Source organism: Onychomys torridus, chromosome 13 (assembly GCF_903995425.1).
Source record: "Onychomys torridus chromosome 13, mOncTor1.1, whole genome shotgun sequence".
Classification (NCBI taxonomy): domain Eukaryota; kingdom Metazoa; phylum Chordata; class Mammalia; order Rodentia; family Cricetidae; genus Onychomys; species Onychomys torridus.
This window is the reverse complement of record NC_050455.1, coordinates 49,801,040-49,811,196: the sequence shown is the minus strand read 5'-3', so window position 1 is coordinate 49,811,196 and position 10,157 is coordinate 49,801,040. Positions and strand designations below refer to the sequence as shown.

Genomic DNA, 10,157 nt, shown 5'->3' with positions numbered 1-10,157 from the left:
GCCACCACTGCTTCCTGCGACGTATCAATGTCTGCTATGGAGACTCATGCCTGTCATACAAGTACTGGGGAGGTGGAGACCCCCCCCCAAAAAAAATCACAAATTCTAGATCAGCTGGGCTACATGAGACCCTGTCTTAAAATACAAAGCAAAACAAGAAGGAGGAGGAGGAAGAGGAGAAAAATCCACCACCACCACAACAAAAATGCATTCATTAACACAAACAAAAATGGTTCTTGCTTTGGTAGCACACATATTAAAATTGGAATGATACAAAGATTAGCAAGGCTCCTGAACAAGGATGTCACAAATTTGTGAAGCGTTCCATATTTTAAAAGAAGGAGGAGGAGGAGGAGGAGGAGGAGGAGGAGGAGGAGGAGGAGGCAGCATCTGTACAGTGACTATTACACTTTTAGAGACCTATGTTCAGCCACATTGTAGGCTCTGCTGGGTACAAGCTAGACCCTAGTATAGAGCATGGACCACTGAGGCCTATCACAGTTATAGAGTAAGTGGGAAGGAACAAAGAACGTGTGTTAAGAGGAAGATGTGGCTGGGCAGTGGTGGGGGTGCACGCCTTTAATCCCAGAACTTGGGGAGCAGAGGCAGGCAGATCTCTGTGAGGTCAAGGTCTACAGAGTGAGTTCCAGTAAAGGCACAAAGCTATGCAAAGAAACCCTGTCTCAAAAAACCAAAACAAAACAAAAAGCAGAAGATGTGCACCCAGAAGGATGCACACTTAGGGAAGGGTGTGTCTGGCTGTGCTAGAACAACCCAGGAAGATGTTAGGCCCAGAATGGCAGAGCAGGGACATGACCCACACTGCTGCCTCAGCCCATGGCGGAAGCTGCTGGTCTGCAGAGCCATGATTAAGGGGTCCCAGCCTCTCCCACTGTCCATCCCCCATAAGGTTCCTGCTTTGGTTTGTCCTTCACAGCTTCCTGGAGGACAGCAGAGGAGTCTAGCTGGATGCTGGCTCCAGCTTCTGCTGGCTGTCTTGTCAGTAAGCACCGTCTGTGGGGCCCTTCATCTCTGGGAATGAGGGAAGACTCTGCTCACAGGGAATCCAGAATCCCCTACCAAAGGACCAAGCCTTGGTAGCTGCAGCAGAACAGCCTGGCTCTAGAGACAGCCAGCGTCGCACATGGATGATGGAAGACATCTCTTCTGTTTGCTCTCATCCCTTTTCCCTGAAATTCTTCAGGCCTGTCAACACACACACACACACACACACACACACACACACACACACACAAACACGCGCGTGCGTGTGCGCGCGCGCGCGCATGCCTTTGTGACTGAAATATAGTTGGGCACCCTGAATTTATTATCATCATCATCATCATCATCATCATCATCATCATTATTGTTATTTTGTTTTTCAAGACAGAGAAACCCTGACTGGAATTCACTCTGTAGTCCAGGCTAGCCTTGAACTCAGAGATCTACTTGCCTCTGCCTCCTGAGTGCTGGGATCAAAGCCATGCGCCACCATCACCCTGAATTCTTTCTCAGTTCAAGGAGCACAGATGGAACTGAGCCGATCCTGGATACAAGATTGGGCCAATCAGATTATTCCATTCCCCTGGTCACTGTGATTGATTCAGAGGCAGGCACGTGCGCATGTGTGTGTGTGTGTGTGTGTGTGTGTGTGTGTGTGTGTGTGTGTGTGTGTGTCCATGAATGGCAGCCCCAAAACTTTTGCTAGTGCTCTCAAGAGAGGGGCCTGAGGTTGTTATAGGAGGGTTTTTGCCACTAAGCAGAGCAATCTAGCCTAGGAATAAGGTGTGCAGAAGCAAGAGGCTCTGGGAGTGAGAGACCAGGTCCTGATGGTCCTGTTTAAACTGGTTCTGTTCTGCCTGAAGTCCTTACCTAGCTCTAGCCTCCTCAGGGGAAGGAGCATGTGACACTCTCTTCGCTCAGGCTGGTTAGCATTGGCAAGGGTCATGGCTGCTACTCAGGCTTGGTGAAGCCTTGGCTCTGAACACTTCCTGGAGGTTTTCTTCACACCATCTGTACTTTGCACACAGGTCCTCTGTGGCTCTTCCTGGGCTGTTACCTGTCTGGAGGCAGGCTGCTTCTTAGCCTGCTCATTTTCAGCCCTGGGTGAGGTGCCTGACCTGCTGAACATCTGATTCCTCTGAATTCTAGCCCTTGATTCTCTCTCTCTCTCTCTCTCTCTCTCTCTCTCTCTCTCTCTCTCTCTCACACACACACACACACACACACACACACACACACACACTTGCCGCCCTTTGTGACTGAAATACAGTTGGCCACCAATTTTGGCCTTTCACCTTTATTGAACATTTCCTGTGTGACAGACTCCATGCCAAGCACACTCATGGATAATCTCCTTCAGCCTCAATAACCTCTTCCACAGGTTTTATGATTATTATTCTCATTTTCAAGCCATGGGAAGCAATAGCTTAGGAAGATTGACATCAAACAGCCAAGTCACTCCAGGACAAAGCAGGCCATATGAGGACTGACCCCAGGGGCTTGCTCCCAACTCCTGAAACTGCTTCTAGCCTGCATGGGCTCCACGATCACCTAAGCACAAATGTCCATTTTAGAACCTTCCCTTGCCAAACACAGGGCCAGGCCTTAGTTAAATGAATGCCTCCGAGGACATTGAGACAGGATGGACACTGAGGACAAAGAGAGAGAGAGAAAATGAAGCAATCTTTAGGCCCTGGGTTCAGTCCTCAGCTCTGGAAAAAAAAACAAAAAAAAAAAAAAAACCTTCATTCCACCTTCAAGGGTGGCATGTGAGCTCTGAAAGGTGAGGTCTGCAAGCCAGGGTCCAAGAGAGAGAGAAATTCAGATTCTATGAGACTGCTCCATTTTCTCTCTCTCTCTCTCTCTCTCTCTCTCTCTCTCTCTCTCTCTCTCTCTGTGTGTGTGTGTGTGTGTGTGTGTGTGTGTGTGTGTGTTTGTTTTTTTTAAGACATGGCTTCTTTGTCTAACCTTAGCTGTCCTGGAACTAACTGTAGACCAAGCTGGCCTCGAACTCAGAGATCTGCCTGCCTCTGCCTCCCGAGTGCTGGGATGAAAGGTGTGTACTACCACTGCCTGGCAAATTTTTTAAGTTTTAAAAGAATTTTATACAATATATATTGATCATACTCTTTGCTCTCTCCTAACTCCTCCCAGATCCACCCACCTATCCGATTCCATGTTCTTTTGTTCTTTAAAAACAAAACAAACAAAAAAACCAAAAAGGCTCGCTCACACACAAACAACATGAGATCTGTTTTGTATTGTTCAGCTACCCCTGGGCATGGGGCCTGCACTGAAATGTCACTTCACTGAAGAGAACTGATTTTCACTCTCCCAGCAGGCACAAATAGCAAGCAGCTTCTTGGCTAGGGATGGGACTTTGTACCCATCCCCCCTTCTTAGTGCTGGGGTTTGTGTGGCACCAGTTTGTGCAGACCTTGTGCATGCATTACAGTCTCTTTGAGTGCATATGTGTATCTACCCAGTCTGGCCTTGTGCATGCATTACAGTCTCTTTGAGTGCATATGTGTATCTACCCAGTCTGGCCTTGTGCATGCATTACAGTCTCTTTGAGTGCATATGTGTATTCTGGCCTTGTGCATGCATTACAGTCTCTTTGAGTGCATATGTGTATCTACCCTGTCTGGCCTTGTGCATGCATCACAGTCTCTTTGAGTGCACATGTGTATCTACCCAGTCTGGCCTTGTGCATGCATCACAGTCTCTTTGAGTGTACATGTGTATCTACCCAGTCTGGCCTTGTGCATGCATTACAGTCTCTTTGAGTGCATATGTGTATCTACCCAGTCTGGCCTTGTGCATGCATTACAGTCTCTTTGAGTGCATATGTGTATCTACCCTGTCTGGCTCTTACAATCTTTCCTCCTTCTCTTCCATATACATCCCTGAGCCTTGAGAGGAGATATGCTGGAGAGATGGCATAGTGGTTAAGAGCACTGGCTGCTCTTCCAGAGGACCTGGGTTCAATTCCCAACACCCATATTGCAGCTCACAACTTCTGTAATTCCAATTCCAGGGGATATGACACACTCACATAGACATGCATGCAGGCAAAACATCAATGCACATAAAATAATAAATTTTTTAAAAAAGCACATCCAAAGTCCCTCACTCTCTGCACACTGTCCACTTGAGGGTCTCCCTGTTAATTACTAGCCTCTGCAAAAGGAAGCTTCTGACGAGGGTTGAGGGAGGCACAGATCTATGGGTACAGCAGTATGTCACCAGGAGTCGTTTGGTGCTATCATCATTTAACAGAACAATAGTAGCAGATTTTCCTCTAGACTCATGATCTAGCTAGTCTCAGGCTCTTGGCCTCACTGCGCAGGCTTCCTCAAAAAGCTGAAAATCAATTTACCACAGGATTCCCTCTATATCACTCTTGGGCATATACCCAATGAACTCTACGTCTTACTACAGACATGCTTGCTCAACCATGCTCACTGCTGCTATTCCTAATAGCCAGAAGTTGAAAAACACCTGGATGTCCATCAACTGATGAATGAACAGTGAAAATGCGGTGCATTTACACAACGGAATATTATTCAGCTGTTAAAAGGAATGAAGTTAACAGGTAAATGGATGGAACTAGAAACAATCCCCTTGAGTGAAGAAATCCAGACCCAGAAAGACAAACATTGCATGTTTTCTCTTTTAAAAAAATGTGTTATTCGTGCATCTTACTTTATGTATGTGTGTTTTTTCTGCATATATGTATATACACCACATACATGCTCCATATCCACTGAGATCAGACTGAAGAATAGAATCTCTGGAAAATGGAGTTATGGATGATTACAAACTGCTGTGGCGGTGTTGGGAATCGAACCTGGGTCCTCTGCAAGAGCAGCAAGTGCCCTTATTCTCTGAGCCATCTCTCCAGCCCCAAATGTTTTCATTTATCTGTGGACATTAGCGTTTAAGCTTTAGATATATGTGCGTGATCTAGAACACCCAAATACATTAGATAGATAGTAAGGGACCAGGTAGGAGGAGGGGGTCTCCAAGGAAGAGGGAATGGAATATAGTGTATAAAGCCATAAAGAGGAAAGTGGAAAAGGAGAATTAAATAGAGCGGGTGTGGGAAGGTAGGGTCAAGGAGAGACTATAGGGAGAGAGAATTAACACTAGAGGTCTTTCAAAAAGCCACCTACTATTGTGGAAGCTTCCTAAAATATACACATATATCAAAGGAGTTTAAATGAAGTCACCACATAATGGGGGACAATACCCCAACTAGACATCATATACTACCCAATAAACTCTCAGGACCAGGAATGTGCCAACTATTTTTGAGTTGTTGGCCAAAGGAACACCATAGAGAGCCTCCCTAAACATTAGAGGTCAAAGAAAGTGTAACATGTTGATAAGGCCCTATTGCCAAAGATACCACATAGATATGTGTGGAACATGGAGAAATCTAGCTAGTACCCAACTGGAAGCTTCACCCCTACTGACTAGGGCTCACAGTGCTGGGAGGTGTTATACACACCACCTTGAGGAGAAAAGTAACCATCAATCTCACCCAACTACAGATACTATGAGCGACAACAGCAACCTGCCTGCAAGATAAGCCCACTGGTGCCACGGTGGTACAAATGATGGAAATCACCAACACTTTCGGATTGGATTGAAGACCCACTCCGTGAGCTGGAACCTATAATTGACACTGTTAATGAGGCCCCAAACCAGAGACTAGACAGGTCATGGTTTCCCTAGAGGACAACCTACTACAATTATTCATTTTTCCCTTGAGAAGGAATGGTTCTCATGGCATTAAAAATGAAAACCGAAGCTCTTATAAAAATTACATTTATTTAGGGTTGGGGATTTTGCCTAGCAAGCGCAAGGCCCTGGGTTCGATCCTCAGCTCAAAAAAAAAGTTACATCTATTTATTTATTTATTTATTTATTTATTTATTTGTTTGTTTATTTATTTATTTATTTCACTATTCATGAAATCATCTTACTGTCCCTCAAAACTCTTTATCTCAAAACAACAACAAAAAGAGTCTTACTATATAGCCCTGGCTGAACTTGTGCTTGCTAGGTTCCCAGGCTAGCTTCAAATCTGTGGCAATCTTTCCATCTTTTTTTTTTTTTGAAACAAATCTTCCCATCTTAATCTCACCAATGCTGGGTTTCCAAGCATGTGTCTGTCACCACGCCTGCCTGTTCTACTCTCTTGCTACCAGGCTTTTGGGATGCTGCTGTGTCTTCTCCTCCCTTCCTTTGCCTGATGGACCTGTGCACATCCTTAGGCACAGCCTCTCAGTGCTCACCTGCTCTTCTTAAGTTGTCTTGATCTTACCATTCACGCTGTATTTGATATGTTTGGTTTTCACCACTACACTAGGAGGTTCCTGCAGGATGGCAGATGTCTGGCTCTCTATCATATTCTCAGAAGCAGACACATTATAACAATTCATTGAATGAATGAATGAGTAAGTGGAAACTAAAAGAAATCAACCAAAGCAGACACCCCACCCCCCACACAAAAGTATAAAATACAAAAATTAAATGCTGGGCATGGTGGCTTATGCCTTTAATCCTAGCACTCTGAAGACAGATGCAGGCAGATCTCTGTGAGGCCAGCACAGTCTACATAGTGAGACCCTGGTGGCTTAAAAAGGAAAAGAAAAAAGAAAGGCGTGAAAACCCGAAAATTTGGGGCAGGTGTAGGTGCAGTTATTTATAGTGATTTTTATAATCACTAGATGACACACTGCTGTACATTCCGATTGGGGAGGATGGTAGGGGGTACAGGCATAAGATTGGCAGGTGGCTGGGATAGGGTAAGAAGTCTTGGGCTTCTGATCTTCTCCAGCAGGGGGGACTGCAGTTTGCATATGTGCTCAGGTGATTGGCTCACTGTAGAACTCTACCCCCACCCAGGCTCACATCCTCAGGGGGTTACAGTATCAATGCTTTTCCACATCAAAAGTGGGTTTTGTTAACGTTATTTTTTTGGTAATTGCTTGGAATGAGTTGATGAATTGCTTTTTCTTCCTGCTGTGTAGGAATTGGATGGACTTTGTCACTTTTGGCATCTGAACCATATTTTTTTTTTTTTTGACAAGAACAAACACAAACTTATATGTCTACTATCTCATCACAGCCCAAGTTAGCTAAATTTTCAAGGAACCACATTTTATAAAAAGCCAACTCGTGTGTGTGTGTGTGTGTGTGTGTGTGTGTGTGTGTGTGTGTGTGTGTTTCTGGGGATTGAACCCATGCTAGACAAACACTCCGTCACTGAACTACTCCCCAGTCCAGGGTTAATGTTTCATATTACTTCCTGAGACTCACAAGGCACATAACAAATAACAATAATAACAGAAAGACAATGTTGGGGTTGACGAAACAGCTCAGTGGGTAAGGGCACCAAGCATGACGACTGAGGTGGATCTACGGTACCCCAGAGGAAAGGAGTGCCAACTCCCAAAAGTTCAAATTCAAGTTGTCTTACGGCTTACACACACACACACACACACACACACACACACACACAATCAATTTGATTTTTCTGATTTGCTCTGCTTTTTGAGACAGGGTTTCTCCATGTAACAGCCCTGGCTGTTCTGGAACTCACTCTGCAGATAAGGATGGCCTAGAACTCACAAAGATACGTCCACCTGCCCTGCCTCTGCCTCCTGAGTGCTGGGATTAAAGGTGTGTGCCACCACTACCTGGCTTAATTTAATTTAATATAATTTTTTGAAAAGTAAATGAACCTAAGGCAGGAAGCTAATGGATAGCTGGCGCACTCACAGAGCCCTACACTCTAATTAGAATAAAAGTGTGCCCTACAGAATCTCTTTTCTCTGGAAGCTCATAAAAACCCCTGTTTGGCAGAGGTTCAGTACTTTGGAGCCTGTAAGAAGTCAGGAGTTAGGGATTGGCCTGGCGAGGTTAATCCTTGACTCCAGTAGGTGTTCCCATGAGGCTCCTAGCTTCTCTTTGCCTTTCTTCCTTATCTGCCCAGCGGAGGCAGTAAGGCTGCTGGGCTGGCCCACTGAGAGAGTGTTGAGTATCCTCTTTGCACATGTATTTGACTTGGAGCTGGTTCCAGACCAGCAGAGAGCCACAGAGCCAGTTACAAAGGCCTCTGGCAATCGTTCCTAGCTGGGCTCCCCAGTTGATGCCAGTCTTGGCCCACGATAGCCTTCCTATCTGAGCGGTTTGGGAATTACTTAGAAACAGTCTTGTTTGTACTGCAATTCAGCCAGTATGACAGCCATAAAGATTGCTTTGTGGCCCCTTGAGCGGTTGATTGGAAGGTGCAGAGGGAAGCAGAGGCTGACTCAGTTGAGGCTTTGGCCCAAGGTATCCAGAAAGAGCACACATCACTGGTGAACTTGGCTCGCACTGGGTGGGCACTTGGAGGCTTGGGTGGAACATTCACCCTCCATGTGCTGGGTGTGTGGCTGTGTCTCCTGTGTGTCTCTGAGTGTCTATGTCTGAGTCTCCAAGTGTGTCTTGGAGTGTGCCTGTGCATCTGGGTGTATCTGTGTCTCCACGTGTGTCTGTGTCTGAGTGAGTGCTGGGTAAAGGGGCACATATGAACCATTAAGCTTCACTCTCTCTTAGCAGACCCAGATCAGTTTGGTGCTAAGCTGTGTGTTAGACTTGGCAGGGATTTCATGGCTCTGATGTTAAAGACATCGGCAACAAAAAGAAAATCAGCAAGTTGGACTTGATGAAATTTAAAAATTTTGTGCATCAAAAGACCCTTTTTCTCAACAGCTGTGATTAAATCTATATTAAAATCTTTTAAAAAATCAACTTTGCCTCAAAAATCAAACCAAAACTACTCAAAACAACAAACCAAACCAACCAAACAAACAACAAAACAAAGACACTATCGATAAAGTAACAAGCCAGGCACGGTGGCTTAGGACTGTAATTCCAGCACCTAAGAAGCAGAGGCAGGAGGATGGCTGTGAGTTTGAGGCCAATTTAGTCTATCTACACAGTAAGTTCCAGGCCAGCAACTGTTTGGTGAGACTCAACTGGAGAAAGAAAGGAAGAAAGGAAGGAAGGAAGGAAGGAAGGAAGGAAGGAAGCAAGGAAGGAAGCAAGGAAGAAAGGAAGGAAGAAAGAAATAGAAGAATAAAACTACAGTCCAACAGTAATGGTTATACAGAGAAACCATGTCTAAAAAAAAAGAAAACTAACAAACCAAAAAAAAAAAAAAAAAAAAGAATGAATCTACAATTCCCCAATATGAGAGAAAATATTTACAAATCATATATCTGATAAGATACTAACATTTGGAATATATAGAGAACCATAGAAATAAAGACAAAAACAAAGCAGCCTAATTTTACAATGAACACAGTGTTTGAGAGTTTGCCAGATAGTATATGCAAATGAGCAATGAATACATGAAAAGATGCTCACCCTCATTAATCATTAGAGAAATGGAAAGAAAACCACCAAGCTAGCCGTGGTGGCACAGCCTGTAACCTCAGAGCCCAAGGCAGAGGCAAGAGCTCATTCCTGGCCAGCCCAAGTTCCATAGCCCCAAACTCAATATCATCCCCCACCTTAAAAAACAACCTACAGCTACCTCACACACCAGGGTGGCTATTGAAACCAAAAGAGGGGGAAAAACAACAACCCAGGTATCATTGGGGGGGGGTGGGGGTGGAGAAGTTGGTAGAAATAGGAAAAGGCCTAGCCACTGTGGAAAACTTTCTCAGAAAGTTACAAATAGAATCACCATAGGCGCCAGCATGCCCACTTCTAGATAGATACTAGAAAGGCTACACAGCCGTCTACCAGGGATTTGTACACTACCCTCCAGCAGCACTGTACACAATAGCTAAAATGGAGAAGCAAAGCGTGGTCTACAGCATGAGATGGTATGATAGTCAGCCTTAAAAAGGAAGGTGGCTACGACCCTGGAGGACATTGTGTAAGTTAAATAAACAAGTCACACACACAAAAAGACAAAAACCATATAATTTCACTTACATGAGGTACTTAAGAGTAGTCAAGATTGTTAAGACAGACAGGTTACTAGGGGCCTTTGGGAAGGGAATGGAGTTGGGTTTTTGTTCTTTTTTGTTTCTCTGTGTAGCCTTGGCTGTCCTGGAACTTGCTCTGTAGGCCAGGCTGGCCTTGAACTC

At 44.8% G+C, this 10,157-nt stretch overlaps 1 pseudogene; it reads left to right on the top strand.

Moving 5' to 3' along the window:
* Positions 1-236: 236 nt before the first annotated feature.
* On the top strand, positions 237-334 carry LOC118595071 (annotated as a pseudogene).
* Positions 335-10,157: the final 9,823 nt, after the last annotated feature.